Source organism: Schistocerca piceifrons, chromosome X, assembly GCF_021461385.2.
Source record: "Schistocerca piceifrons isolate TAMUIC-IGC-003096 chromosome X, iqSchPice1.1, whole genome shotgun sequence".
Classification (NCBI taxonomy): domain Eukaryota; kingdom Metazoa; phylum Arthropoda; class Insecta; order Orthoptera; family Acrididae; genus Schistocerca; species Schistocerca piceifrons.
Genome location: NC_060149.1, coordinates 788,324,683 through 788,352,391, shown reverse-complemented (window position 1 = coordinate 788,352,391; position 27,709 = coordinate 788,324,683).

Genomic DNA, 27,709 nt, shown 5'->3' with positions numbered 1-27,709 from the left:
TCAAGTGCGGTTCTTCGTTAATGTGTGGGTCGGTGTTGTTGGGGACTGTTTAATTGGGCCGTATTTGCTACCTAGGTCATTAAATGGCAGGTATTATTACAATTTTTCCGCCAGAGCACTGCCAGAATTGCTGGAAGACGTCCCGCTCCCTACAAGACAACTCATGTCTGGAACAGTGTGAAATGCATCCTACATTTCCATCCTCTATGTTGTTTACCGATGAAGCAACGTTCGGGCGTGATGGAGTTTTCAACATGCACAATTCGCATGTTTGGAGTGAGGATAACTCACATGTCACAGTTACTAGCGCTCATCAAGTGCGGTTCTTCGTTAATGTGTGGGTCGGTGTTGTTGGGGACTGTTTAATTGGGCCGTATCTGCTACCTAGGTCATTAAATGGCAGGTATTATTACAATTTTCCCGCCAGAGCACTGCCAGAATTGCTGGAAGACGTCCCGCTCCCAACAAGACAACTCATGTGGTTCGAACATGACGGGACGCCGGCACATTTCAGTCGTAGTGTGCGTCGATTCCTGGACCGACGGTTCCCAGAAACGTGGACTGGCAGAGGTGGTCCTGTACCATGGCCTGCTCGATCCCCAGATAAGTCTCCTCTGGACATTTTTGTGTGGGGAGAGAAGCGCAACCTTGTTCACGCAAATCCTGTTGCATCCGAAGAGGATCTGGTTGCCCGGATATTAGCAGCAGCAACAACAATTCAGGATACTCCTGGGGTTTTTGCCCGTGTCAGACAGAACATGATCCGACGGTGTAACCTTTGTTTACGTGTCAATGGAGGCATTTTCAAAACTCTACTGTAATTGAAATTGGGTTGTGTTAATGTGTTGTCTCTTTGTCATAAAACAATTGAAAAGTGTTTGTTGGTTTAATTAATTTGCCACCAGAGAAATCTTCCTCTACCTGTTTAAATACACCTCATAGGAAAAAATGACATTAGGGAAAAATATTTGTTTTGATGTCCCCTATAGCCTCCCAGAGTTTGTCGGTTTAAATAATTTTCACCCTGTATGCGTAATTAATCTCGTTCGCATACATAGCGTGCAATAACTCTGTCATGTGACACCTTTCGCGCACTTTAGCTACGGAAAAATGGTTTTTTAACTCTGACCAATGCGTGTATATTCTTGATACAGTGGATTCTATTGGTAACCACCTTGTCTGGCACGCTTGAACTATTTTTAACGGTTTCTGTCCGTCGTTGATGGTTCTGTATAGCTCCTTGTAAAGAGATTGTCTGGAAGAGGAGCGACTAAACCAGTCATATGGTTCTATAATTAAAAACTCCAAATTTCTCGGTAAAAGTTCTTTTGCAACAGCTGAAACAGCCAGCTGCAAGGAATGGCACAAGCAACGTACTAAAATCAGACATTGTACCGCTTCTTTCAGTTTCGTAAATATTCCGTTATTTACTCCATACATGACAGAGGCATTATCTGTACCAATGCCCACTAAATTTTCAAGTAGCAAATCGAATCGTTAAAGTGTCTTCTTTATAGCAGAGACAATAGCTTCAGCATTACACTCGTGCAGTTCGTCAAGGTATTTAGATACTATTTTTTGGTGTAATTTGCTGCAATAAACTATAATCAATCCCAAGTATTAATGACAGCAATATCAGTAGATTCATCTAAATGGTTGATCTTTACAATCTTGTTTTAGAACGTCAGTTCAATGCGGTGCAAACACGTTTTTTATAACTGAGGTGCACTTAGTCTCGGTGCAGCTGAACTTTTTCGATATCATTTTCATGACTGTGATTCAAAAAATGGTTCAAATGGCTCTGAGCACTATGGGACTTAACATGTATGGTCATCAGTCCCCTAGAACTTAGAACTAGTTAAACCTAACTAACCTAAGAACAGCACACAACACCCAGCCATCACGAGGCAGCGAAAATCCCTGACCCCGCCGGGAATCGAACCCGGGAACCCGGGCGTGGGAGGCGAGAACGCTACCCCACGACCACGAGATGCGGGCGACTGTGATTAATTAATTACCTGTGCCAAATGGTCCACATGCTAGTATGCGTGGCTGTGAATAATACAAGTATTGCTTCTTCCTTATTTTTATTCCCAATGGGCCCTGACTTAAAAGCAATTTTAGGCTGCATAGTTACAAACTGCAAAAATTTACTTAGTCAAAGAGTCGTCAAAGATGTAAAACCGATCAATGAAAGACTAATCAGTTTTTAAAAAAAGTTGCTTACCTTTTCATTTTGTAGATTCTTCTTTGAAATCCCATGAGACTTCAAATCTCCATATTGACTCCTTAAAACTGTACCACAAAATTTGTACTTCACTATCTGACCCGTAATACCTTCAGTAACTTGCAGCCAGTCTTTTAAATGTGGGCCTTGAAGCCAAGATTCCCGAAACTTTTTCGGCGTTGTTATACAGGTATGACGTCGTGAAATGATACCATTCACTGAGAATCACAATTGTATGGTGAACACCACGAACGACGACCGTCGAGTTGCCGGCTGGGTGGCCGAGCGGTTCTAGGCGCTTCAGTCGTGAACCGCGCGACCGCTACGGTCGCAGGTTCGAATCCTGCCTCGGGCATGGATGTGTGTGATGTCCTTAGGTTAGTTAGGTTTAAGTAATTCTAAGTTCTAGGGGACTGATGACCTAAGATGTTAAGTCCCATAGTGCTCAGAGCCACTTGAACCATTTTTTTGACAGTCGAGTTACTTTTTCTGCTCGTCTGACATGACGCACCCTGCGTGAGCCACAAGCGCTCAATGGTTATTCGAAGCGACAATGATTAAGTGAGCACCCATTTCGCCTGTGAAATGAACTATAGCTAGGTGCCACTAAATACTGTTCATTCTACAGGGAACCCCGCATGTAGTCTATCGAGTCTGATGGTTCGTTTGATGTCACATTGTAATGCATCATTGATGTCTTCGCAGTAAAAGTTGAATACTCTTGAAATAAATAACATATTTAGAAACATTGCAAGGGGGTTAATTAAAAAGAAAAAACTAATATTAGTGAATAAATGCAATAATTTTACTAGCTGTGTGACCGGTTATGAAGTCTCGTAACCGGTTGGCCCTGACTAGTATTAGCACGCAATCTGACTGCATAACATAAAAATAAAAAATGACAAGGAATTTCCATTAACACAATTGATTAATTAAGTCCCCTGCAACTATAAAAGCTACGAAACAACAAAGAACAAGTGTAACTGTTGAGTGTGTGGTAGTGTGACTCAGCGTACATGCATCTGGCTCGGTTCTTTCTCAATACGACAAAATATTTTGAACACCATTTACAATGAACTAATTGAAAAACCAGAAATACTATAATTGCACATAGCAACCAGAATTACAAGTCTAATAAATGAACACGAACCAGATGCTTTGTTGACTGTACCTGTGAGCAAGAGGGATTGTTATTAAATATAACTGTAATACCATTTTACCTCATTAAATATTGACGAAAATATTCCATTACACCAGCATCATAAATCAAAAGCCCATCTCCTTTCTCAAATATATTCTAACAATTGCATCTTCTTCCATCTATACATTACACCAACCGAACCGTACAACATTTCCGTCAACTCTCAGATCATCTACTCTCTCGCCCAACAGAACAACGTCAGCTCTCGACATCCTCTGAACTACTACTGCACCCAGTGGAGGTGGTGGAATAATAATCTTTGGCGCAATCTCTGGCGCTGTGACTCAGTGTAGCCACCTTTCAACATACACTCCTGGAAATTTAAATAAGAACACCGTGAATTCATTGTCCCAGGAAGGGGAAACTTTATTGACACATTCCTGGGGTCAGATACATCACATGATCACACTGACAGAACCACAGGCACATAGACACAGGCTACAGAGCATGCACAATGTCGGCACTAGTACAGTGTATATCCACCTTTCGCAGCAATGCAGGCTGCTATTCTCCCATGGAGACGATCGTAGAGATGCTGGATGTAGTCCTGTGGAACGGCTTGCCATGCCATTTCCACCTGGCGCCTCAGTTGGACCAGCGTTCGTGCTGGACGTGCAGACCGCGTGAGACGACGCTTCATCCAGTCCCAAACATGCTCAATGGGGGACAGATCCGGAGATCTTGCTGGCCAGGGTAGTTGACTTACACCTTCTAGAGCACGTTGGGTGGCACGGGATACATGCGGACGTGCATTGTCCTGTTGGAACAGCAAGTTCCCTTGCCGGTCTAGGAATGGTAGAACGATGGGTTCGATGACGGTTTGGATGTACCGTGCACTATTCAGTGTCCCCTCGACGATCACCAGTGGTGTACGGCCAGTGTAGGAGATCGCTCCCCACACCATGATACCGGGTGTTGGCCCTGTGTGTCTCGGTCGTATGCAGTCCTGATTGTGGCGCTCACCTGCACGGCGCCAAACACGCATACGACCATCATTGGCATCAAGGCAGAAGCGACTCTCATCGCTGAAGACGACACGTCTCCATTCATCCCTCCATTCACGCCTGTCGCGACACCACTGGAGGCGGGCTGCACGATGTTGGGGCGTGAGCGGAAGACGGCCTAACGGTGTGCGGGACCGTAGCCCAGCTTTATGGAGACGGTTGCGAATGGTCCTCGCCGATACCCCAGGAGCAACAGTGTCCCTAATTTGCTGGGAAGTGGCGGTGCGGTCCCCTACGGCACTGCGTAGGATCCTACGGTCTTGGCGTGCATCCGTGCGTCGCTGCGGTCCGGTCCCAGGTCGACGGGCACGTGCACCTTCCGCCGACCACTGGCGACAACATCGATGTACTGTGGAGACCTCACGCCCCACGTGTTGAGCAATTCGGCGGTACGTCCACCCGGCCTCCCGCATGCCCACTATACGCCCTCGCTCAAAGTCCGTCAACTGCACATACGGTTCACGTCCACGCTGTCGCGGCATGCTACCAGTGTTAAAGACTGCGGTGGAGCTCCGTATGCCACGGCAAACTGGCTGACACTGACGGCGGCGGTGCACAAATGCTGCGCAGCTAGCGCCATTCGACGGCCAACACCGCGGTTGCTGGTGTGTCCGCTGTGCCGTGCGTGTGATCATTGCTTGTACAGCCCTCTCGCAGTGTCCGGAGCAAGTATGGTGGGTCTGACACACCGGTGTCAATGTGTTCTTTTTTCTATTTCCAGGAGTGTATAAATAGCTTAGTGGTTGAGAAGTCGCATTTTCAGTAACTAAGACTGAATTCTATAAAATCCACCAGCCACTAGAAGCAATATTTCGCCACTAAAAGGAGAGTAGAAACCACCAGTTTTAGTGGAAAATCCACTAACAAGGAGACGGCACGACCGTGGGGTCGGGGATTTGTCCGAAATTTTGTGTGGTGAAAGAGGACCCCTAACACCTCACGTGGTTAAAATATTAGGACGCACTACTCGGAAAATTCCGAGAAAAAATCGATCCAAAGTTTCTTAGGTGCCGTATGAGTATAAAATGTTTGTCCATTCTCGAGCCGCCGTTTGGCGTACATGGTTAGCGCTCGGACCATTACGCCAGAGGTCCCGTGTTCGATATCTCCTCCGGTACTTTTTTTCTTTTCTTCTGTTGCCTGCAAAATTGCAGCGCATTGTTACAGGAAAATGGTGAAATTAATTCCCGGGAAGATTGTATAAAAATTCATTCTATAATTCACCATCAATTATTGTCACCAATATTCCGAGACATAATTCAATATTTGCCTCAAAATTATCAGAAACTCAAAACATTTTCTTAAATGTTAATGGGGCATGTTTTTGTACAGATTTATTGCAAACGCCCTGTGATTGTAAAAAATCCGTTTTTATATGTTGCGCAAGATGTCGCAAAAATTATTTCCTTGTTTGTTTTTACGATAATTACCACTGCGGTTCTTGTTTATAATTATTATATGTATATAAATTGAATGTTTCCCAATCAACTTTGATATTCTGATTAAAAACCCAATGTTTTTTCCTCATATACTTTACAATGAAAAATGGAAAACCCACCGCCATGAATTGTGTTGTTGGACAAAAAGAAAATAATTTTTATTCAATAATGTAACTAATTTGTTAAAGATAATGTAGGTTTGGGCAACATTCTGAATAATTGGTGGAATAACAAAAGAAAATGAAACAGAAGAAAAAAATATGTGCCGGTGGAGGAATCGAACCCGAGACCTCTGGCATAGAAGTACGAGCCCTAAACATCTAGGACAGACGGCGGCTCGGCAATGCACTAACATTTTGTACTTATATGGCACCTAAGAAACTTTGGATCAATTTTTCCCGGGATTTTCGGGGAAGTGCGTCCTAATATTTTAACCACGTGAAGTGTTAGGGGTCCTCTTTCACTACACAAAATTTCGGACAAATCCCCGGCCCCATGGTCGTGCCGTCTCCTTGTAAGATGGCAACACTAGCTGACCCACTCATCCAGCAGTTGGGGTACTCAAAGGTGTGTACCCACTGGGTCCTTGGCCGTCTAAGAGAAGACCATAAACAGTAACGCTACGAGGCTGATCGTGACAATTTTGGTCGAACATCGTCACACGTGATGAAACGTGGTTTCATCATTCCATACCGGACACAAAGGGGCAAATTGTGAATTGGCGTCACACCAGCTCTCCTCCGAAAAAAGTTCCACACCCTCAGCCGTCATGGAAGACGGTTTTCTGGGGCTCTGAAGAGATGATGATGACGAGTTGGGTTGATGGGGCGCTCGACATCACGGTCATCAGCGCCCTGACGATAAATTAACAGGAAATCTCATGGGTGGGGACGAAGGCTGTCCCCACATGCAGAGCATTTTATAACGTACTAAAGTCTGAAATTACAATGAAATGAACACCCTTAGCTGCTTACAGGCGTTGACATACGTCAACGGGGACAGATGAAAATGTGTGCCCCGACCGGGAGTCGAACGCGGGATCTCCTGCTTACATGGCAGACGCTCTATCCATCCGAGCCACCGAGGACACAGAGGATAGCGCGACTGCAGGGATTTATCTCTGGCACGCTTCCCGCGAAACCCACATTCTCAATGTATTGTCCCACACTACATTCATAGTGCCCCCGCCCATTATACTCATTACTCGCTGCGCGTTGCCGACATGTCCGAAAGAACAGATACCATCTTAGTAAATATATAGTTAGGCTCACCGGCCACTTGACCATCTTCTTCTTCTGTGCGAATGCATAAAACAGTGCCCGAACTCTTACGCGAATCGGCAACGCGTCGCGAGTAATGAGTATAATGGGCGGGGGCACTACTAATGTAGTGAGGGATAATACGTTGAGAATGTGGGTTTCGTGGGAGGCGCGCCAGAGATAAATCCCTGCAGTCGCGCTATCCTCTGTGTCCTCGGTTGCTCAGATGAATAGAGCGTCTGCCACGTAAGCAGGAGATCCCGGGTTCGAATACCGGTCGGGGCACACATTTTCATTTTTCCATTTGACGTATGTCAACGCCTGTAAGCAGCTAAAGGTGTTCATTTCATTGTAATTTCATTCTAACGAGCTATCCGAAAGAACAGATACCATCTTAGTAAATGTGTACTAAAGTCTGCCGCCCTTCCCCACCAGTTTAGGGATGAGGCCTGACAGTTCACAAAATTTCACCACACTGTTAACACTGGTATCGGTATCTGCGAGGACGGTGGGCAGATCTCCAGCGAGAGCAAGGACTGCCCTATTATCAGTATACAGGACACAAAAATGGTTCAAATGGCTCTGAGCACTATGGGACTTAACTTCTAAGGTCATCAGTCCCCTAGAACTTAGAACTACTTAAACCTAACTAACCTAAGGACATCACACATATCCATGCCCGAGGCAGGATTCGAACCTGCGACCTTACGGTCATACAGGACACAAGTAGCCACAATATGCTGAACTGAAAGCGGCACGCCACAAACTTCACAGAAAGGTGGATCCTCCCCCGGAGGAGGAAGCTATGTGTGAAAGGGCTACGCCCGATACCCAGTCTGGTAAGCAAAACCTCCTTCCAGCGGCGAGGCTGACACGAAGTCCGCCAAGCTTTTGTGGTCGGTTTGAGTGACCGCAGTTTATTGTCCGACACCTGCAACCATTCAGGCTCCCACTGACGCATGATGCATCTGTCAGAAAATGAGATATTGGCATGCAACGAGACGGGACATTGATGGACAGCACCATCCCAACATACTTCCTTGACAGCTTTATCAGCCATGTCGTTACCCTGTATCCCATCGTGGCCAGGTACCCAGCCAAAGACCACCTCCTTGCCACGGCGTTGGAGCCGCTGTAAGAAGTCTGGGATTAGAGAGCCTGTATAGGGAGAGAGTGGCCAACCGGACGATACGGCGGCCATTTTTCTGCCAAACTGCGGGCGGGACTTTTGAATGTGGAGTAGTGGAGTACACACTCAGCGAATCAAAAGCACAAGACAATATGGCGAAATCATTCGTTAAATGCCTTTGTTTATAAGAATAACGTGTTATAATAATTTTCACACAGCCAATTTACAGGTCTATTTTCAAATTTAACTACGCATATTGCAAGTTGTTTTATATGTAGTAAAAAGCAAAAACGACTTACTTCGCATAGATAAGAGTACTTGGTTGGTTTCCACAAGGCTCCTGTTTGATTTATGTCAGCCGTGTTGACTGCTACTGCCCACTGCTTTCGTCTTTCTTCATTGCGTGCAAATGATAACATGCGAAATCCACCTTCGCCTCTATTGGAACGAATTACAGATGTCAAAAACAATACTGTACAATTACTAACGTGTTTACTTCAAACATGTAGGCCTACCGACTTCATCACAAAACGCTTTATTATTTCAACTCGTATTTAAGATCTCAAACGCTAATTACGTACAAAAAACGATATACAACTAAATCGAACATGCATGCACAACGCATAACAAGTCTCTCAATAATTCAAATACCTTTTAATCGTTTCCAAAAGCCGGCCGCGCTGGCCGTGCGGTTCTGGCGCTGCAGTCCGGAACCGCGTGACTGCTACGGTCGCAGGTTCGAATCCTGCCTCGGGCATGGGTGTGTGTGATGTCCTTAGGTTAGTTAGGTTTAAGTAGTTCTAAGTTCTAGGGGACTTATGACCTAAGATGTTGAGTCCCATAGTGCTCAGAGCCATTTGAACCATTTTTCGTTTCCAAAAGTCCTCTGAACTTCAACTCAAAAGCACGGCGAACATAGGAAGCACGAGAGACGTTAGGCGCCATTTGTTTCTGCCAAAGCTAATCAACCAATCACGGGCAACTTCACCTATGGCAACTCTCTCTGTATATAGGCTCTCCATCAGGGATCAGCTGAATCAGCGGGTCTACCGGATACATTTTGTGAAGCGCTTGCAGTGCACTAAGAGAGTCGGAACAGACAAGAAAATTCGTACGTTGATGTCTGTGAACCCTCTCCAGTGCCATTAGAATGCCATATAACTCCGCATCATAACTTGTAAATTGTTCTGGAAGACGCGCTGGGATCCATCTGTATAAATAACGATGAAACGATGGTACATACTTAAAATAGACAAAAACAAAGTTGTAAAAACCATATCTGGAGTACAATTTTTCGGGTACTGCGTCAAGCTGCAAATCACATTGGGCCTCCGAAGACTCCAAGGCGACAGTGCGTTCCATCCCTGGGTGTGTATTTTCATGCCCGAGAGATCCAGATCCTTGAGGCAGGCCGTAGCACGTATACCAAATGGCTGGGTCGCGTGGGGCCGATTCCTGAATAGTCGGTCGAAGGTAGTTTGGATCACTGAACTAAATCCCAACGACTAAGGTGACGCTGAGATTTTCAGCGCCTGTCGAGCCAAAAGGATACGTCGCCGAATCCAGAGTGGTGGGGCTCTGAAGAGGTTATTCCGGTTGATGTCCTCCCTCATGGTGCAACGATTAACTCTGAAGTGTATTGTGCTACCCTCAGCAAACTGAAGAAACGACTTCAGCGTGTTCGTTGCCACTATAATGCAAACGAACTTCCCCATCTCCAAGATAACCAAGGCCTCACATAAGTCTGCGCACCCGAGAGGAACTCACAAAACTTCATTGGACTGTTCTTCCTCATTCACCCTCCAGCCCGGATGTCACACTTTCCTACTTCCACCTGTTTGGTCCAATGAAGGATCCACTCCTCGGAAAGCAGGAAAACAGTACGTGGATGATAGGGAGGTTTTCGATGCGCCAACACGTTGGCTGCAGCGTCGCCCAGTATAGTGGTATTATGTGGGCATACAGATCCTCCAACTAACGTGGCGTAAGGCCGTCGGGTTGAACGGAGACTATGTTGAAAAACTGGATTTTGTAGCCAAAAGAGTGTGGACTAATATTATGTTTCCTTTTTTGTGTGTGTTACGGCAGGTCTTGTCCTGGAGGAAGCCTCGTCAGAGAGGTCCACCGCATGAGCGTCTAGGGAAGTGATTCCAGCGGTGGTTTCCCGTTGCCTTCCACTGCTGATGATGAAATGATGATGAAAACAACACAACGCGCAGTCTCTGAGCGGAGAAAATGTCTGACCCAGCCGGGAATCGAACCCGAGTCCCTTGGCGTGACAGACCGTCGCGCTGACCACTTTTTTTTCATTTTTTTTATTGTTAGTATTATTAAGAGTCCATCCTTCTACCAACTTTTCTTTTTACTTTTTTATTTTATGTACTTTTTTACGTTTTTGATGCCAAATCCTCATTTTTCTTACTTTTTGCGAGTGCTCGGCCACTTTTTCTTTTTTGTATCTTTTTATTTTATTTTATTTTATTTTTTATTTCGGCTTCTTATTTTTTTCTGTAAGCTGGATGATTAAATTACCTTAGCTAACATAAATGAGAATAAATATTTCTTCTTAATATTAATTAAAGGTAATGAATCTTCCTCTTGCTAATGGAAAGACAAGTATATTAAAATAAACTGAAACGTGAAGTCTCTCATCTACATAAGGAAAACATAAAATCTTGCATCCCCTTGAAAAACGTTTTTTAGAACTTAAAACTTCTCTGCGTAAGGCGTAAGATGATTAAAAAAATAAAATACATAAAATTTGATGTCTAATTTCTTCATGAGGATGTAGTCCGGTGCGTCTTGCCGCGGACTTGATTTCTTTTCTGTAGTGTCTCGTGAAAGGATCGAAGACATTCCGGTTCCAGTTATCTGTAATCGTGCAAGGCTGACATCTCTGAATTCCGTACCAATCTTAATCTGTTATTGTTCTCTGTATAATTTTATTCCATGATTCTATTTAGCAAGCATGCGAAATTTTTTTTGTACTCTTTTGTCCGCATGAGATGATGGTGCTGTGTCGTTAGATACACCCAGTAATCTTCTTTGCTTTTATTTTCTGCCTTCAAGATATAGTGCACTGTGTGCCCTTTTAGCCAGTTAATAGCATTTCTCTTCGTATTAGGATATGGCACTGCGTCTGGAGTCAGAAAATCTGCGGCGGTGAAAACGGTTGGAGATGTTCTGTTAACTGTCGCTAATTTCTGCTTAACTATATGCCATATGTCTCTTACGCTTTCACACACGAATCGGTGTTCTTCAGTGTCAAGAAGGTTGCATGACGCGCACAAGGGCGAATTTGTGAGATGTATAGCATGCAATTTGGAATTAGTTGATATTTTCCTGTTGACTGCATTATACCAAGTTGCTTTCACCTTAGAGAGTAAGTTCCGATCGTGGATATTTTTCCAAATTGCAGACCAGTCGTTGTTGGGGTATTTTCTTTCAATAATATTTCCTTCCTTAGCTTCCATCAAATATGTATAGATGTCATTTACTCTCTTCAACTGCTGTTCTGAGAGCCTCGAGGAGATATAACTGTACTCAAAGAGAAAAGTTTTTAGATGACAAAGACCAGCTGATATATACTTCACATCTATTGGCGGCTGCATGCTTGCTGGGGCAATGTCATTCAGCAAGTGGGCCGTTAAGCTGTCGGGCATCTGTTTCCATTGCTTGCACATTCGACACACATATAACGCTCGTGACCTGTTACTGACATCAGCAAGGTTTAAACCTCCTTTCCTTGTTGGGAGTGTTAGTGTATTGAACTTCTCTTTGAAAATGTTGCCTTGGCATACAAAGCTTCCTATCGCGGATAAAATTCTTCTGACTGTTTCTAATGGCATCGGAAAAGCTTGGACAACATAGTTAAGTTTGGATGTTATATACACATTTACTGGTTTGGTTTTCTGTATCTCGTCCAGTTGCCTCATACTGTTTCCTTGTACAGATGCTCGTATGCTTGCAAGTAGTTTTTTATAATTGACGGCAATAGTGTGTTGGATGTTGCTCCTAAATTCAATACCCAAACATTTCAATGTGGATACTTCCGTCAATTGTCCCCGATTTTGCATGCATATTCCTCTGCCTAGGTTCATGATGCCTGACTTCCTTTTATTTAGTTTGGCGCCAGAACCAAGTTCAAATGCGTGTACAATCTGAAGAGCTTTCGCCACTTCATCTTCATTTATAACCAGGACGCCCACATCATCTGCGTAGGCGTTGCACACTATTTTCTTGTCGTTTATACACAACCCTTGCAGGTGATGCGTGAGTGTCGCGAGAAGAGGTTCTATTGCTATTGCGAAAAGGGCCATTGACATTGGGCAACCTTGACGTACGGATCCAGTCAATTCAATCTCTCTACTTAGTTGTCCGTTTATCATTATTCGTGCTACACTGTTTTTCAGAATTTGTTGAATAATCCTCACGAATCGTGGTGGGAATCCCATTACTTCCATGATACCAAGGAGATACTTGTGATCTACTCTGTCAAACGCCTTCTCGAAGTCTAATGACACTAAAGCACATTTTATTCGGCATACATTTGCGGTTGATATTATATCCCTATATTCGCATATATTCTGATAGATGTTTCTGTCTTTGCCTACACATGTTTGGTACGTGCCAGTTACAGAGTTAATAACCATTTTTATTCTTCTTGCTAAACGCGGGCCGTAATTTTGTAATCACTGTTGAGTAATGTTACTGGGCGAAGGTTTTCAATTGCTTTGCTAAGTGAGTTTTTAGGAATTAGAACTATGATCCCTTCAGGAAATTCTTTGGGAGCGGCAACAGTGCCATTCATGATTTCGTTATACATATATAGCAACTTGCTTTTCATTTGTGGCCAGAACACTTGGAAGAATTCCACAGGGATACCATCAGGTCCTGGAGACTTATTTTTAGGACTCTGTGCTATTGCGTCTTTCAATTCGTCCTCTTCTATTTCAGCCGTGAGATTTTCTACTTGCTCTGTACTAATTCGTCCTGATACGTTTCTAACAAGATCACGCCGCGCCTCATCGACGGTAGGTTTGGTGGACATCATATCTGAGATATATTTATGAACAGCGTTTCGAATTTCATGCTGTCTTGTGTGCCTGGTCCCATCAGGTAACTTAACTTCTGTCAGTATTTTTCTGTTTCCTCTCTTATTCTCACGCATTACATGGTACATAGCTGTTTCTTCCCCTTCTACAATGTTGTGTATTCTCGCTCTGACTTTAAAACCTTCTGACTGCCGCCGCTTCAGTGCTAAAAGTTTTGCTTTAACTTTCTGAATCCGGCTAAAGTTCTCCATTAATCGTGTGTCCGTGGTGTACAGGTCTCTAAGGCAGCTAAAATAAAATTCAGTCGTCTTTTTAATCCAGAAACTTTTCTGTCGTGAGTAATCGATCAGCATTACTCTTATTTTAGGCTTCGCACATTGTAACCACCAAGCTATGGCAGAACTGTATAGCGGGAATCGTTTCTCGCATTCTTGCCACACATTAGTAAATGCTACGCGACATTCCTCATCTTGTATATGTGTAATGTTGAGTTTCCATATGCCCCTCGCTCGGTAAGTCTCTTGTTTTTCCAAATTTACTGTGGTGATGTACGCGGCATGGTCAGAAAACATAGTGGGCCAGACCTCAGACTGGAGTACATGGTTCTTAAGGTTGGACGAGACGTAAATTCTGTCTTGCTGAGTGACTGGTAAAATATGTGAAACCGGCCTGTGCGCCATGGGTATGTTCCCAGGTATCGGTTAACTGCATTCGGTGGACTATTCTTTCCAGTTGTAAGGACTTGTTGAAATTCGGTGTCTGGTCTTTCGGGCTAAGTACAGAATTAAAATCGCCGGCTAGGATTATATAATCTTGACGTGTACCGAAGAGATGAACGATTTCACTTTTTAAAAAATCCGCTCTAGCACGCCTGTTATTGTTGCCTGACGGTGCATAAAAGTTGATGATACGGGCATTATTAACAGTCACTGCAACCCCTCTGCTGTTTTCAAGTTTTGCTATTTGTGTGACACGGATGGCTTCTTTCATGAGAATTGCGGTTCCCAGCTCTGCACCGATACCGGGGTTTATTATGGCGTTGTATCCACGTATCTTTTCTAATTTAATATCTGTTACTTCCTGTAACAGTAGTATATCAACGTCAGCTGCGTATAGAAAGTCTTGCAGATGTTGTAAATACAGGGAGGAGCGTATCTTATTAATGTTCAACGTAGCAATTTTGTCGGCTTGTGCTGCGTTCATATTGTCCTATTCATTACCGAAGTCAATATTCGTCATACGAAGTGCTGTCGGAGGAAAATCCTTTTTCACATGTATGTTCCGGCAATGATGTATCCATCGTGTTCAGTTGATCTCTTGGGGCAGGAGTCTGTTCCGTTCCTCCAGTTTCATTCAATTCTTCATCTTGATTCATTTCATCCGATTCATCAGCCCAGGTTTTGTGTTGATTAGCTTTCGATGTCTCTTTTCCTGCATTTCTAGTATCAGGGAAAACCTTGTCTGCATCGGAATTTGCTAGCAGCTTCAACCTCTCGTGTGACGAATGGTCCGTTGACATGGGGCATGGTGTATTTGATTTGGCTTGCAAGGGGTCAGGTGCCTGCATACTCAGAGCCGGATTACTACGTTGTTCTTCATGCAGTTTGTTGCTAATCTGCTTTGTTTTCTCTCGCAAAGGCGGTGCCAGTTGCTCAGCGCCCTTATGAGCTAGTCTCCTCTTTTTATGTTTCCTTGGAGGACTGACTCTTGGGTAGGTTTCATCGTTTTTCATTACCTCTTGGGTTTCTTGCGTTCGGTCCTGTTCTCTGACAAGTGATGGGTTGGTTTCCTTGTGGTTTTCTGGAGACTGCTCATTCTGAAGGACTATAACCGGTTCAGGAGTTTGTTCTATTTGAACAGAGATATTTGGTTCTTTTTCTTGACTCTTTGGCTATGTTGTCAGCATCGAGTCGCTAACTTCCATTCACTTCATTGTCGCGAGCTGCATCATCCTGAGTAGCGTCCCGACTAGCGTCAGGAGCGTCGCGCGTGTGGAGTTGTCCAGCGGCTGCCGCTACATAAGTTAAAGGCAACGTTGACATGGCTGGGGGTCTCACTGCTTCGCCTGCAGGTAGCTGGGCCACTCGGCGTTGTATACACTGCGAGCGGACATGGCCTGTACCGCCGCAAGACGCGCAGGTTCTTGGCTGCCCATCGTACATTACTATACCCCGATAACAACAAACATTTAAATACGAGTGTATGAGCTTGTGTAAATCAACACGCAGTTGCCTGATACCATTCAAGACGGGGAACTTGTGAGCAGAAGACCACTTTTCGGCAAAATTGCTAATTATTCTCCCATAAGGAGCTATCACGGAATTGGTCTGCTCAGCGGTGATTTGAAATGGTAGCTCAAAGATACGGACAGTCCTTAATCCAAAGCCAGCATGCGTAACACGAACTTCACTAACATTGCCATCGTGATGTTTGAACTTAAATGTTTCGCCACTAGATTCAACAATTTTGTCACACAATTCCGTGTTCTTAAGCTTGACATACACAATGCTACTCACAATTGAAAGGTAAATACGAGGTGCATTCAAGTTCTAAGGCCTCCGATTTTTTTTCTCCGGACTGGAAAGAGATAGAAACATGCACATTGTTTTAAAATGAGGCCTCGTTCATTGTCAATACGTCCCAGAGATGGCAGCACTGTACGGCAGATGGAATTTTACCGCCAGCGTCGAGAATGAGAACTGTTTTAAATACTTAAAATGGCGACGTTTTCCTTACTTGAACAGCGTGCAATCATTCGTTTTCTGAATTTGCGTGGTGTGAAACCAATTGAAATTCATCGACAGTTGAAGGAGACGTGTGGTGATGGAGTTATGGATGTGTCGAAAGTGCGTTCGTGGGTGCGACAGTTTAATGAAGGCAGAACACCGTGTGACAACAAACCGAAACAACCTCTGGCTCGCACAAGCCGGTCTGACGACATGATCGAAAAAGTGGAGAGAATTGTTTTGAGGGATCGCCGAATGACTGTTGAACAGACCGCCTCCAGAGTTGGCATTTCTGTGGGTTCTGTGCACACAATCCTGCATGACGACCTGAAAATGCGAAAAGTGTCATCCAGGTGGGTGCCACGAATGCTAACGGACGACCACATGGCTGCCCTTGTGGCATGTTGCCGAGCAATGTTGACGCGCAACGACAGCATGAATGGGACTTTCTTTTCGTTGGTTGTGACAATGGATGAGACATGGATGCCATTTTTCAATCCAGAAACAAAGCGCCAGTCAGCTCAATGGAAGCACACAGATTCACCGCCACCAAAAAAATTTCGGGTAACCGCCAGTGCTGAAAAAATGATGGTGTCCATGTTCTGGGACAGCGAGGGCGTAATCCTTACCCATTGCGTTCCAAAGGGCACTACGGTAACCGGTGCATCCTACGAAAATGTTTTGAAGAACAAATTCCTTCCTGCACTGCAACAAAAACGTCGGGGAAGGGCTGCGCGTGTGCTGTTTCACCGAGACAACGCACCCGCACATCGAGCTAATGTTACGCAGCAGTTTCTTCGTGATAACAACTTTGAAGCGATTCCTCATGCTCCCTACTCACCTGACCTGGCTCCTAGTGACTTTTGGCTTTTTCCAACAATGAAACACACTATCCGTGGCCGCACATTCACCAGCCGTGCTGCTATTGCCTCAGCGATTTTCCAGTGATCAAAACAGACTCCTAAAGAAGCCTTCGCCGCTGTCATGGAATCTTGGCGTCAGCGTTGTGAAAAATGTGTACGTTGCAGGGCGATTGCGTCGAGAAGTAACGCCAGTTTCATCGATTTCGGGTGAGTAGTTAATTAGAAGAAAAATCGGAGGCCTTAGAACTTGAATGCACCTCGTACCTATAATATCCTCAAACGAAATTTTCACAACTTCCTCTAACCATGTCTCAATTTCGAACGAATTCGGGCTCTGCCCTTTCTGGTCAATAACAAATTTCAATGTGTCTCTTCTATTAGGCTGATCCATCTCTCCTTCTAATATGAATCCATCAAGAGTCTCAAATAACGCAGCTAACTACTGCAACAGGCGCTTGACTTACCGAGCGGAGCGCAGCAGACCGCAGCGCACAGCACACGCCGGAGGTCCGCACAACACGGCCGCCAAAGGCCGACTACACCACTCAGCTATCGCGGTGGACCTAGTATGTATTGGAATCCCGAATGAAAACAACGTGCTACGGAAGCAAAGGGAACTTCACAGCAAACATAAACATAGCCAAAGCCTTGCAGACAAACAAAAATTAACCGAAGCGAAATGTAGTGTTAGGAGGGCTATGCGAGAGGCGTTCAATTAATTCGAAAGTAAAGTTCTATGTACTGACTCTGTAGAAAATCCTAAGAAATTTTGGTCGTATGTCAAAGCGGTAGGTGTATCAAAAGAAAATGTCCAGATACTCTGTGACCAAAATGGTACTGAAACAGAGCATGACAGACTAAAAGCCGAAATATTAAATGTCTTTTTCCAAAGCTGTTTCACAGAGGAAGACTGCACTGTGGTTCCTTCTCTAGATTGTCGCACAGATGACAAAATTGTAAATATCGAAATAGACGACAGAGGGATAGAAAAACAATTAAAATCGCTCAATAGAGGAAAGGCCGCTGGACCTGATGGGATACCAGCTCGATTTTACACAGAGTACGCGAAGGAACTTGCCCCCCTTCTTGCAGCGGTGTACCGTTGGTCTCCAGAAGAGCGTAGTGTTCCAAAAGATTGGAAAAGGGCACAGGTCATCCCCGTTTTCAAGAAGGGACGTCGAACAGATGTGCAGAACTATAGACCTATATCTCTAACGTCGATCAGTTGCAGAATTTTGGAACACGTATTATATTCGAGTATAATGACTTTTCTGGAGACTAGAAATCTACTCTGTAGAAATTAGCATGTGTTTCGAAAAAGATGATAGTGTGAAATCCAGCTCGCGCTATTCGTCCACGAGGTTCACAGGGCCACAGACACGGGTTCCCAGGTAGATGCCGTGTTTCTTAACTTTCGCAAGGCGTTCTATACAGTTCCCCACTGTCGTTTAATGAACAAAGTAAGAGCATATGGACTATCAGACCAATTGTGTGATTGGACTGTAGAGTTCCTAGATAACAGAACGCAGCATGTCATTCTCAATGGAGAGAAGTCTTCCGAAGTAAGAGTGATTTCAGATGTGCCGCAGGGGAGTGTCGTAGAACCGTTGCTATTCACAATATATATAAATGACCTTACGGATAACATTAGACGTTCACTAGGCTTTTTGCGGATGATGCTGTAGTATATAGAGAGGTTTTAACAATGGAAAATTGTACTGAAATGCAGGAGGATCTGCAACGAATTGACGCATGGTGCAGGGAATGGCAATTGAATCTCAATGTAGACAAGTGTAATGTGCTGCGAATACATAGAAAGAAAGATCCTTTATCATGTGGCTACAATATAGCAGTTCAGCAACTGGAAGCAGTTAATTCCATAAATTATCTGGGAGTAGGCATTAGGAGTGATCTAAAATGCAATGACCATATAAAATTAATCGCCGGTAAAACAGATGCCAGACTGAAATTCATTCGAAGAATCCTGAGGAAATGCAATCCGAAAACAAAGGAAGTAGTTTACAGTACACTTGTTCGCCCACTGCTTGAATACTGCTTACCGGTGAGGGATCCGTTCCAGATAGCGTTGATAGAAGAGATAGACAACATCCAACGGCGGGCAGCGCGCTTCGTTACAGGATCATTTAGTAATCGCGAAAGTGTTACGGAGATGATAGATAGACTCCAGTGGAAGACTCTGCAAGAGAGACGCTCAGTAGATCGGTACGGGCTTTTGTTGAAGTTTCGAGAACATACCTTCACCGAGGAGTCAAGCAGTATATTGCTCCCGCCTACGTATATCTCGCGAAGAGACCATGAGGATAAAATCAGAGAGATTAGAGACCACGCAGAGGCGTACCGACAGTCCTTCTTTCCACGAACAGTAAGAGACTGGAATAGAAGGGAGAACCGATAGAGATACTAAAGGTACCGTCCGCCACACACCGTCAGGTGACTTGCGGAGTATACATGTAGATGTAGATGCTTCCAGAAAAAAAAGTGTTGCATTACTTATTGAACGCCTTCCGTATTTTGACTAATAAATCTAAACCCATCTGCAGAAAATCGTCCACAATTTTCAGCAAGCTTAGGATGGCTTATAGCGAATAATTAAACCACAATTTAATACAACATATTACCTCCAACCGTTAGCTTGACACTTTAAGTATTCCTAACGTTAAAAAAAATTCGGAGATGAATCAGATACAACCAAATTTGAAATGCGACTGGTGAAAATATTCCTCAAACTGCATATCTGAGAACGCATTCACGTAAACTGTACGCTGACGTAGCCGTTTCTCATTCTGACGGCGCAATAAAAATCATTGCCGTTTTAAAATGGTAAGATAGAAGGGGTAACGTCGGTAGGATCACATTCCGCACACTGTGCGTCAATGATGTGGATGTCAGCGTAATATCAGCGAATACGACACCGTCCGTCCGATGCGAAAGTCCAGCCCGGCAGTGCCCTTCATTTGATTTAATTCCATAGGAGTAGGTTATATATTGTTACTAGAATGAGATTTTCACTCTGCAGCGGAGTGTGCGCTGATATGAAACTTCCTGGCAGATTAAAACTGTGTGCCGAACCGAGACTCGAACTCGGGACCTTTGCCTTTCGCGGACAAGTGCTCTACCATCGGCACACAGTTTTAATCAGCTAGGAAGTTTCATATCAGCGCACACTCCACTGCAGAGTGAAAATCTCATTGTGGAAACATCCTCCAGGCTGTGGCTAAGCCATGTCTCCGCAATATCCTTTCTTCCAGGAGTGCTAGTTCTGCAAGGTTCGCAGGAGAGCTTCTGTGAAGTTTGGAAAGTAGGAGACGAGGTAGTAGCGGAAGTAAAGCTGTGAGAAGGGGGCGTGAGTGGTGCTCGGCTAGCTCAGATGGTAGAGCACTTGCCCGCGAAAGGCAAAGGTCCCGAGCCCGAGTCTCGGTCTGGCGCACTGTTTTAATCTACCAGGAAGTTTCATATATTGTTGCTGTTTTCGCCCTCTCCCTTCCTTGTTTTCACAGAAGAAACACCAGTCACAAACGTGCAAATAACACAGGAAATTGCGGGACATCGCACGAACACGTGGAAATTATAATTAACTGTAGAGACAGACACATCTGTGTATGGAATCTGAGGAACCAGAAACAAGATAGTTTTTCGGTCATTTATAATGTGGCTCTATAAGAAATGAGGAGAAAGTATAGTGTACAGTTGAAAAGTAGGTGTGACACAAAAGGAGCAGGAGGAACCATCAGGAAATTAGACAGCAAGATGGGAAGACGCAGTATGTCGTTAGATAGCAGAGAAAGACTGGCTGATTTTGTTTTTTAGCGTCACTACAATGTAAATATTACCAACGACAGAGAGAGAGAGAGAGAGGGGGGGGGGGAGAGAAGAGAGCACTGTAAATCTGTTTCCATAGGAGCTCCTGTAACACACCTCAGCGACATTGGAGAAACAGAGTACAATTCGAAAGTATCGTCCAAAAATGATGGAACTCATGCCACACTAGACCAATGATGATACAAATAAATGATTACAATGTGTTAGGGATGTAAAGCAAATTTTTCGAAAAAGGAATATGGTGTGACTATACGCATAGTTCTATTAAGACTGTATCTGATGTCAAGAAATAAAATAAGAGATGCATTTAGCGTATTTCTGAAGTTGATTTCGAGATTACTCTACAGTTTATTAGCACTGACATCTGGCTGGCGGGTATGCCTTGCTGAGAGCAAAACGGTATTGTATTGCAATATTTCATGTATTTTGCATGAAGTGGTAATACAGTATATTCCGCCCAAGGAATGTGTTAATGCTCTACCCAAGCATCGTCACAACTATAATGTTATAAATAAACCTGTACCAAACCCCTCAAGTCTTTTATTTTTGAAGCTTCCTGGCAGACTAAAACTGTGTGTCGGACCGAGACTCGAACTCGGGATCTTTGCCTTTCACGGGCAAGTGCTCTGCCAAAGGCAAAGGTCCCGAGTTCGAGTCTCGGTCCGGCACACAGTTTTAATCTTCCAGGAAGTTTCATATCAGCGCACACTCCGCTGCAGAATGAAAATCTCATTTTCTTTTATTTTTAATTTTATTCGTTCGAAAGTAATGCACTGACAGCTTCAACGTATCTAAGAGTCGTAGCTGCATCCCCGAACACATCAACCTACTTGACATTTGGCCCGCAGTTGGTTTTCTGGCGCCAACACTAAAACTGCGCTATCGATAATTTTGCAGTGGCACTAACTACAGAGCCCGAGGTATTCTCATTCTGCTCGCCGTGCAGATAGCGCAGCCACGGAACTTGCCTGCAGCACGCACGTGCTTGGCTGCGGTTTACGGCGCTCAATAACGCCAGCTACACGGCATTAGTTCAATAGCTGAGGCAAACCAAAACCCACAGAGTATACGCGTCCTCTCCCCAAGAGTACTGTTGTATTTTTGCGATAGTATGTATTTACTTCTTATAACATTATTCGGATGCTGTCGAGAGGATTAGGTCAGTAAACGACTTTTGCTGTTTGGGTAGCAAAATATCTGATGATGGCTGAAGTATATTATAAAATGCAGACCAGCACCACGAAGAAAAGCATTACATGAAAAAGAGCAATTTCTTAACATCTAATAACAATTTAAATGTTAAGAAGCCTTTTCTGAAGGTGTATGTCTGGCTGGATTAAAGCCTTGAACGGAAGTGAAACGAAAAGTAGTTCAGACACGAAGAAATAGAAATTTTTGAAATACAATACTACAGAATAATGCTGAAGATTAGATAGGTAGATCAAATAACTAATTAGGAGGAAATGAAGCCGGCCGAAGTGGCCGAGCGGTTCTAGGAGCTTCAGTCTGGAACCGCGCGACCGCTACGGTCGCAGGTTCGAATCCTGCCTCGGGCATGGATGTGTGTGATGTCCTTAGATTAGTTAGATTTAAGTAGTTCTAAGTTCTAGGGGACTGATGACCTAAGATGTTAAGTCCCATAGTGCTCAGAGCCATTTTTGAGGTAGTGAATGGAACTGGGCATAAAGAAATTAATGGTACTACTTGACTAAATGAAGCGATAGGGCTAATAGGACACATCATGGGGCACCAAGGAATCCTCATTTTGGTAATAGAAAGAAGATGAAATGGTTCAAGTGGTTCTGAGCACTATGGGACTTAGCTTCTGAGGTCATCGGTCCCCTAGAACTTAGAACTACTTAAACCTAACTAACCTACGGACATCACACACATCCTTGCCCGAGGCAGGATTCGAACCTGCGACCGTAGCGGTCGCGCGGTTCCAGACTGTAGCGCCTAGAACCGCTCAGCCCCCCCCCCCCCCCTCTGGCCGGCTAGAAAGAAGTGTGGGGGTAAAAACTGTAGAGAGATGCCAACACATGAATACAGTAAGCAGGATGCAGTAGTTATTCGGAGATGAAGAGGCTTGCACAGGCTAAAGCACAGTATACACGGATAGAGTGCGCTTATCTGTGCAGTGTGAAGGAGTACATCAATAGTAAGATGACGAACGAGTACGACCCGTTTTATGCTCCTATCGACATCCATATTTTTGGCAGGAAGATGTGCATCATTGACATGTACGGAGACGCAACACTGAAGTTAACGTTTGGTGTCTCTTGCATTTATCTGCGTCTTTCAAGTGATGTGAAATTGCGCGACCTATACAGTACATTATTTACTGCATCAGACAGGCTCACTCTCTGGCGACTATTCTCTGATTTTGTAAGTTGTTTGTGTGAGCATAGTGTACATACGAGTATGTTAGAACAGTGTATAAGTTTGTGTGTTCATGCAGTTCCAAAGTAGAATACTATTGTCCTCATAAGCATCGAATCCATAGAAGCAGATTTGCATACGGAATACCTAAGTATTTTCTGGCTCCTGTTGGTTTGAACGCATTACAAGGTGAATTTAAGGTATGCGAATCATAGTTATATGTGAAATATACTGTAATTTACCGTCTAGTAAGGTCGTCCGAAGACCAGTATCAGTTGCAAAGCGATTACTCGATAAATGGTACAATTCTCAAGGCTGTCAATTCAACTAAGTAACTGGGTGTTAAAATTACGAACAACTTCAGTTGGAAGGACCACATAGATAATATTGTGGGGAAGGCGAGCCAAAGGTTGCGTTTCATTGGCAGGACACTTAGAAGATGTAACAAGTCCACTAAAGAGACAGCTTACACTACACTCTTTCGTCCTCTGTTAGAATATTGCTGCGCGGTGTGGGATCCTTACCAGGTGGGATTGACGGATGACATCGAAAGGGTGCAAAAAAGGTCAGCTCGTTTTGTATTATCACGTAATAGGGGAGAGAGTGTGGCAGATATGATACGCGAGTTGGGATAGAAGTCATTAAAGCAAAGATGTTTTTCGTCGCGGCGAGATCTATTTACGAAATTTCAGTCACCAACTTTCTCTTCCGAATGCGAAAATATTTTGTTGAGCCCAACCTACATAGGTAGGAATGATCATCAAAATAAAATAAGAGAAATCAGAACCCGAACAGAAAGGTTTAGGTGTTCGTTTTTCCCGCGCGCTGTTCGGGAGTGGAATGGTAGAGAGATAGTATGATTGTGGTTCGATGAACCCTCTGCCAAGCACTTAAATGTGAATTGCAGAGTAATGATGTAGATGTAGATATTGCAAATAAGAACGACTGTATCTTTTAAACTACTGTGATTGCCAAGGTATGTAAATATATACATAATAAAATAATATTTCTTACGTTGTCAACATCTTTTGAGTACCCTACGGATGTCGCCGCTTCTCCTTTCCCGTTTTCCGCGCCGGCCGAAGTGGCCGTGCGGTTAAAGGCGCTGCAGTCTGGAACCGCAAGACCGCTACGGTCACAGGTTCGAATCCTGCCTCGGGCATGGCTGTTTGTGATGTCCTTAGGTTAGTTAAGTTTAAGTAGTTCTAAGTTCTAGGGGACTAATGACCTCAGCAGTTGAGTCCCATAGTGCTCAGAGCCATTTGAACCGTTTCCGCTTCTTCCTCTCATGCCATTCTCCTTCTTGCAGTCCTCTGGCATCCGTCGCTTCCCGTACATTCAGCTCCTCCTAGGTCATTCGTGCTTTGTTCTTTCCGCTGCAGTCCCTGCCACACTTTCTTTGGCCATTTTCCACCTGAATGGCAGAGATGTTATGCTCCTCTGTTAGCTTATTTCTGCTACATATCCTGCAGTTGCAGGTGAGGGTCTCCACAAAAGGCCGACAGGCCTCCCCACCGCATTCCCCCCAATGAAAATGCTTTCCACAAATCTCACACTTCAACCCCATACCCACGAAACATCGACAGAGACTACACTTTTCACTCATTTTAAGGGGGTAGGACGCGAAACGGGCCGACTTGGAGCAGGAGAGGCACCACAGGACATTTTAATTTGCACTGTCTATACTTTTACAAATAAATTCATAAAACTTTGTTAGCATGACCAGTAAGGATTCAGGATTCACACTCATAGCAGAGGAAGTTCAAAAACATAGCAAAACAATTTTTTTTCCTTGTGAAATTTCATCATTTTTTCACTTGGTATTGGCTGCATTTGTTGCTGTAGGTACACTTTTCTTCATAAGTAAGAGAGGTTCTTCCATTAATTTTGCCCAGCATACAAACCATACTTACGGGTGTACGAAACTTTAGAATGTCCCAAATCTGTTAAAAACTGTGGTAAAAATTGAGATAATTAACTATAAAATTCGAGTTTTCTCTAAACACGAAGTTTAAAACGTAACACCCCATTCATTTTTCCATACATTAAATAAATTATAGAGTTTCATACACTTGTAAGTATGGTTTGTAAGCTGTGCAAAATTCATCGAAGAATCTCTCTTACTTATGAATAAAAGTGTTCCTATAGCAACAAATGCAGCCAACAGAAAGTGAAAAAAATCATGAAATTTCACATTTAAAAAGTATTATTTTTTCGTGTTTTTGAACTTCCACTGCTATGAGTGTGAATCCTGAGTCCTTCCTGGACATGCTGACAAAGTTTTATGAATTTATTTGTAAAAGTATAGACAGTGCAAAATTAAAATGTCCTGTGGTGCCTCTCCTTCTCAAAGTCGGCCGGTTTGACGACCTACCCCCCTTAAAACTTTTACAAGTACTACAAAAACTATACTTCTACGTTACCTAAGTTATGCTACTATAAACGGTTTATAAATTAACAAAAGTTATGTCAAATTTTACTCTCTAAAATAGTGTAAGTACTACGAAGCCGCGCTGAACACTAATGCCTCCGAATTTTCTATATAAAAGCTCTTAAAGGTTTTTAAATAAAACAAACTTCATTAACATTCTGCGTATTTATTCATCATGTCTACATGTTTATTTCTCAACATAGTCAACCTTACGACGAACACATTTCTCCCAACGAGAGACCAGTTGGTTGGTAGCGCCACTGCGGAATGTTTGACTTTGTTGACCTCACGTGTGCTTGCACTGCTTCATCACTATCAAAGTAAAGTTCTCGAAGGTGTTCTTTAAGTACTGGAAACAGATGAAAATCGGATGGTCGACGACAGTGAAATCGAGGCATCGCATTTTTACAGATGTCGCAGCGCTCGTGTACTATCTAGCGGTCTCATGCTGAAGGAAGGGCGCTACATGTTGGGAAAAATTGTTTAAATGTGTGCTCTCATCAATCTGATCACAGCACGCTATTTCTCACGAGCCGACGTAGTTACGTTACACACCGCCATGTTACGCGCTACAATTCAAGAACCCCGGAAAATGGTTGCAAATAGGGAGACACGAAGGATAAAGATGTAGAATGTTAGTAACGTTTATCTCATTTAAGGGGGGGTAAGACGTCAAACGGGCCGACTTGGAGCAGGAGAGGCACCACAGGACATTTTAATTTCCACTGTCTATACTTTCACAAATAAATTCATAAAACTCTGCCAGCATGACCAGAAAGGATTCGTGCTCATAGCAGTGGAAGTTCAACAACATAACAAAATAAATTTTTTTAACATGTGAAATTTCATCATTTTTTCACTTACTATTGGCTGCATTTGTTGCTGTACACTTTTCTTCATAAGTAAGACAGATTCTTCGATGAATTTTGCACAGCGTACAAACCATACTTACAAATGTATGAAACTCTAGAATTTTCCAAATCTATTAAAAACTGTGGTAACAATTGAGATTATTAACTATAAAATTTGAGTTTTTTCTGAACATGAAGTTTAAAATGTACCAGCTCATTCAGTTTTTAATAAATTAAATAAAATCTAGAGTTTCATACACCCTTAAGTGTGGTTTGCCTGCTGTTCAAAATTCATCTTACTTATGAAGAAAAGTGTACCTATAGCAACAAATGCAGCCAATAGTAAGTGAAAAATGATGCAATTTCATATGTTAAAAAAATTTATTTTGTTATTTTTCTAACATTCTGCGTGGTGTCTGTTTGTTCTATATCGTGTCTCCCTACCACTTTCGTGCAACGACGCTCTGAGCGTGTTTTTTAGGGAATTGACTAGTTTGAACCTGGGACCTGCTGCTGGTAACGAGACGCCAGACCACACATGACATGTAGAATTCAGAAGATTTCAGTGAGACTAGCGATGATATAACCAAATACTTAATGATTTCAGCGTCAGCTCCACTGCACTCCCTGTAAAAGAATTTTAATACTAACTAAATTTAGTGGAAGGGGTTCAAGGCTTTCCTATTTTTAGTTAGCTGGTAAAATAACGTCGAAAAAGCAGTTAAGTTTACCATTGGAAATTTTATTCTACTCACAAAACATTGTTTATAAATTGCACTATTGATAAAAGGAAATGTTTTAATACAGGATGGTAAAAACCAACTGCGTTCAACAAAAATGTGAACGAATATTCCCTGAATGGGTTTCCAAGTTCTACAATGGATCGAAGGATGACCTATGCCATATCACATCTATAATCTAGGTTTAAATTAAGTTTCACAAAAGAGAAAACTATCAAAATGGTCTACAGTGACCCTCAGTTATCTTTAATTACTTATCTAACTTGTCGTAAATTACAGTGGCTGATGTGGCTTCTCAATAACTATATAACAGAAAAATCATCGCGTTTCAGATTTTTACTTCAAGTGGCAAATGTGAACACCATGAGTTTTAATTGACGATCGACACTAGTATTGCGCAAAAAAGGGGTGTAACAGATAAGACTTCTGCAGTTCTGAGTGAAGCTTTATGCGCTGTTATGCGGCATTGTGAGCGTTCATTACCTTGTCGGTGTTCGTCAGGGGGCGGCGGACAGCACAGCTCCGCTCACCTCGCCGTCTCAGAAGCAACTCTCTCCTAACTTCTC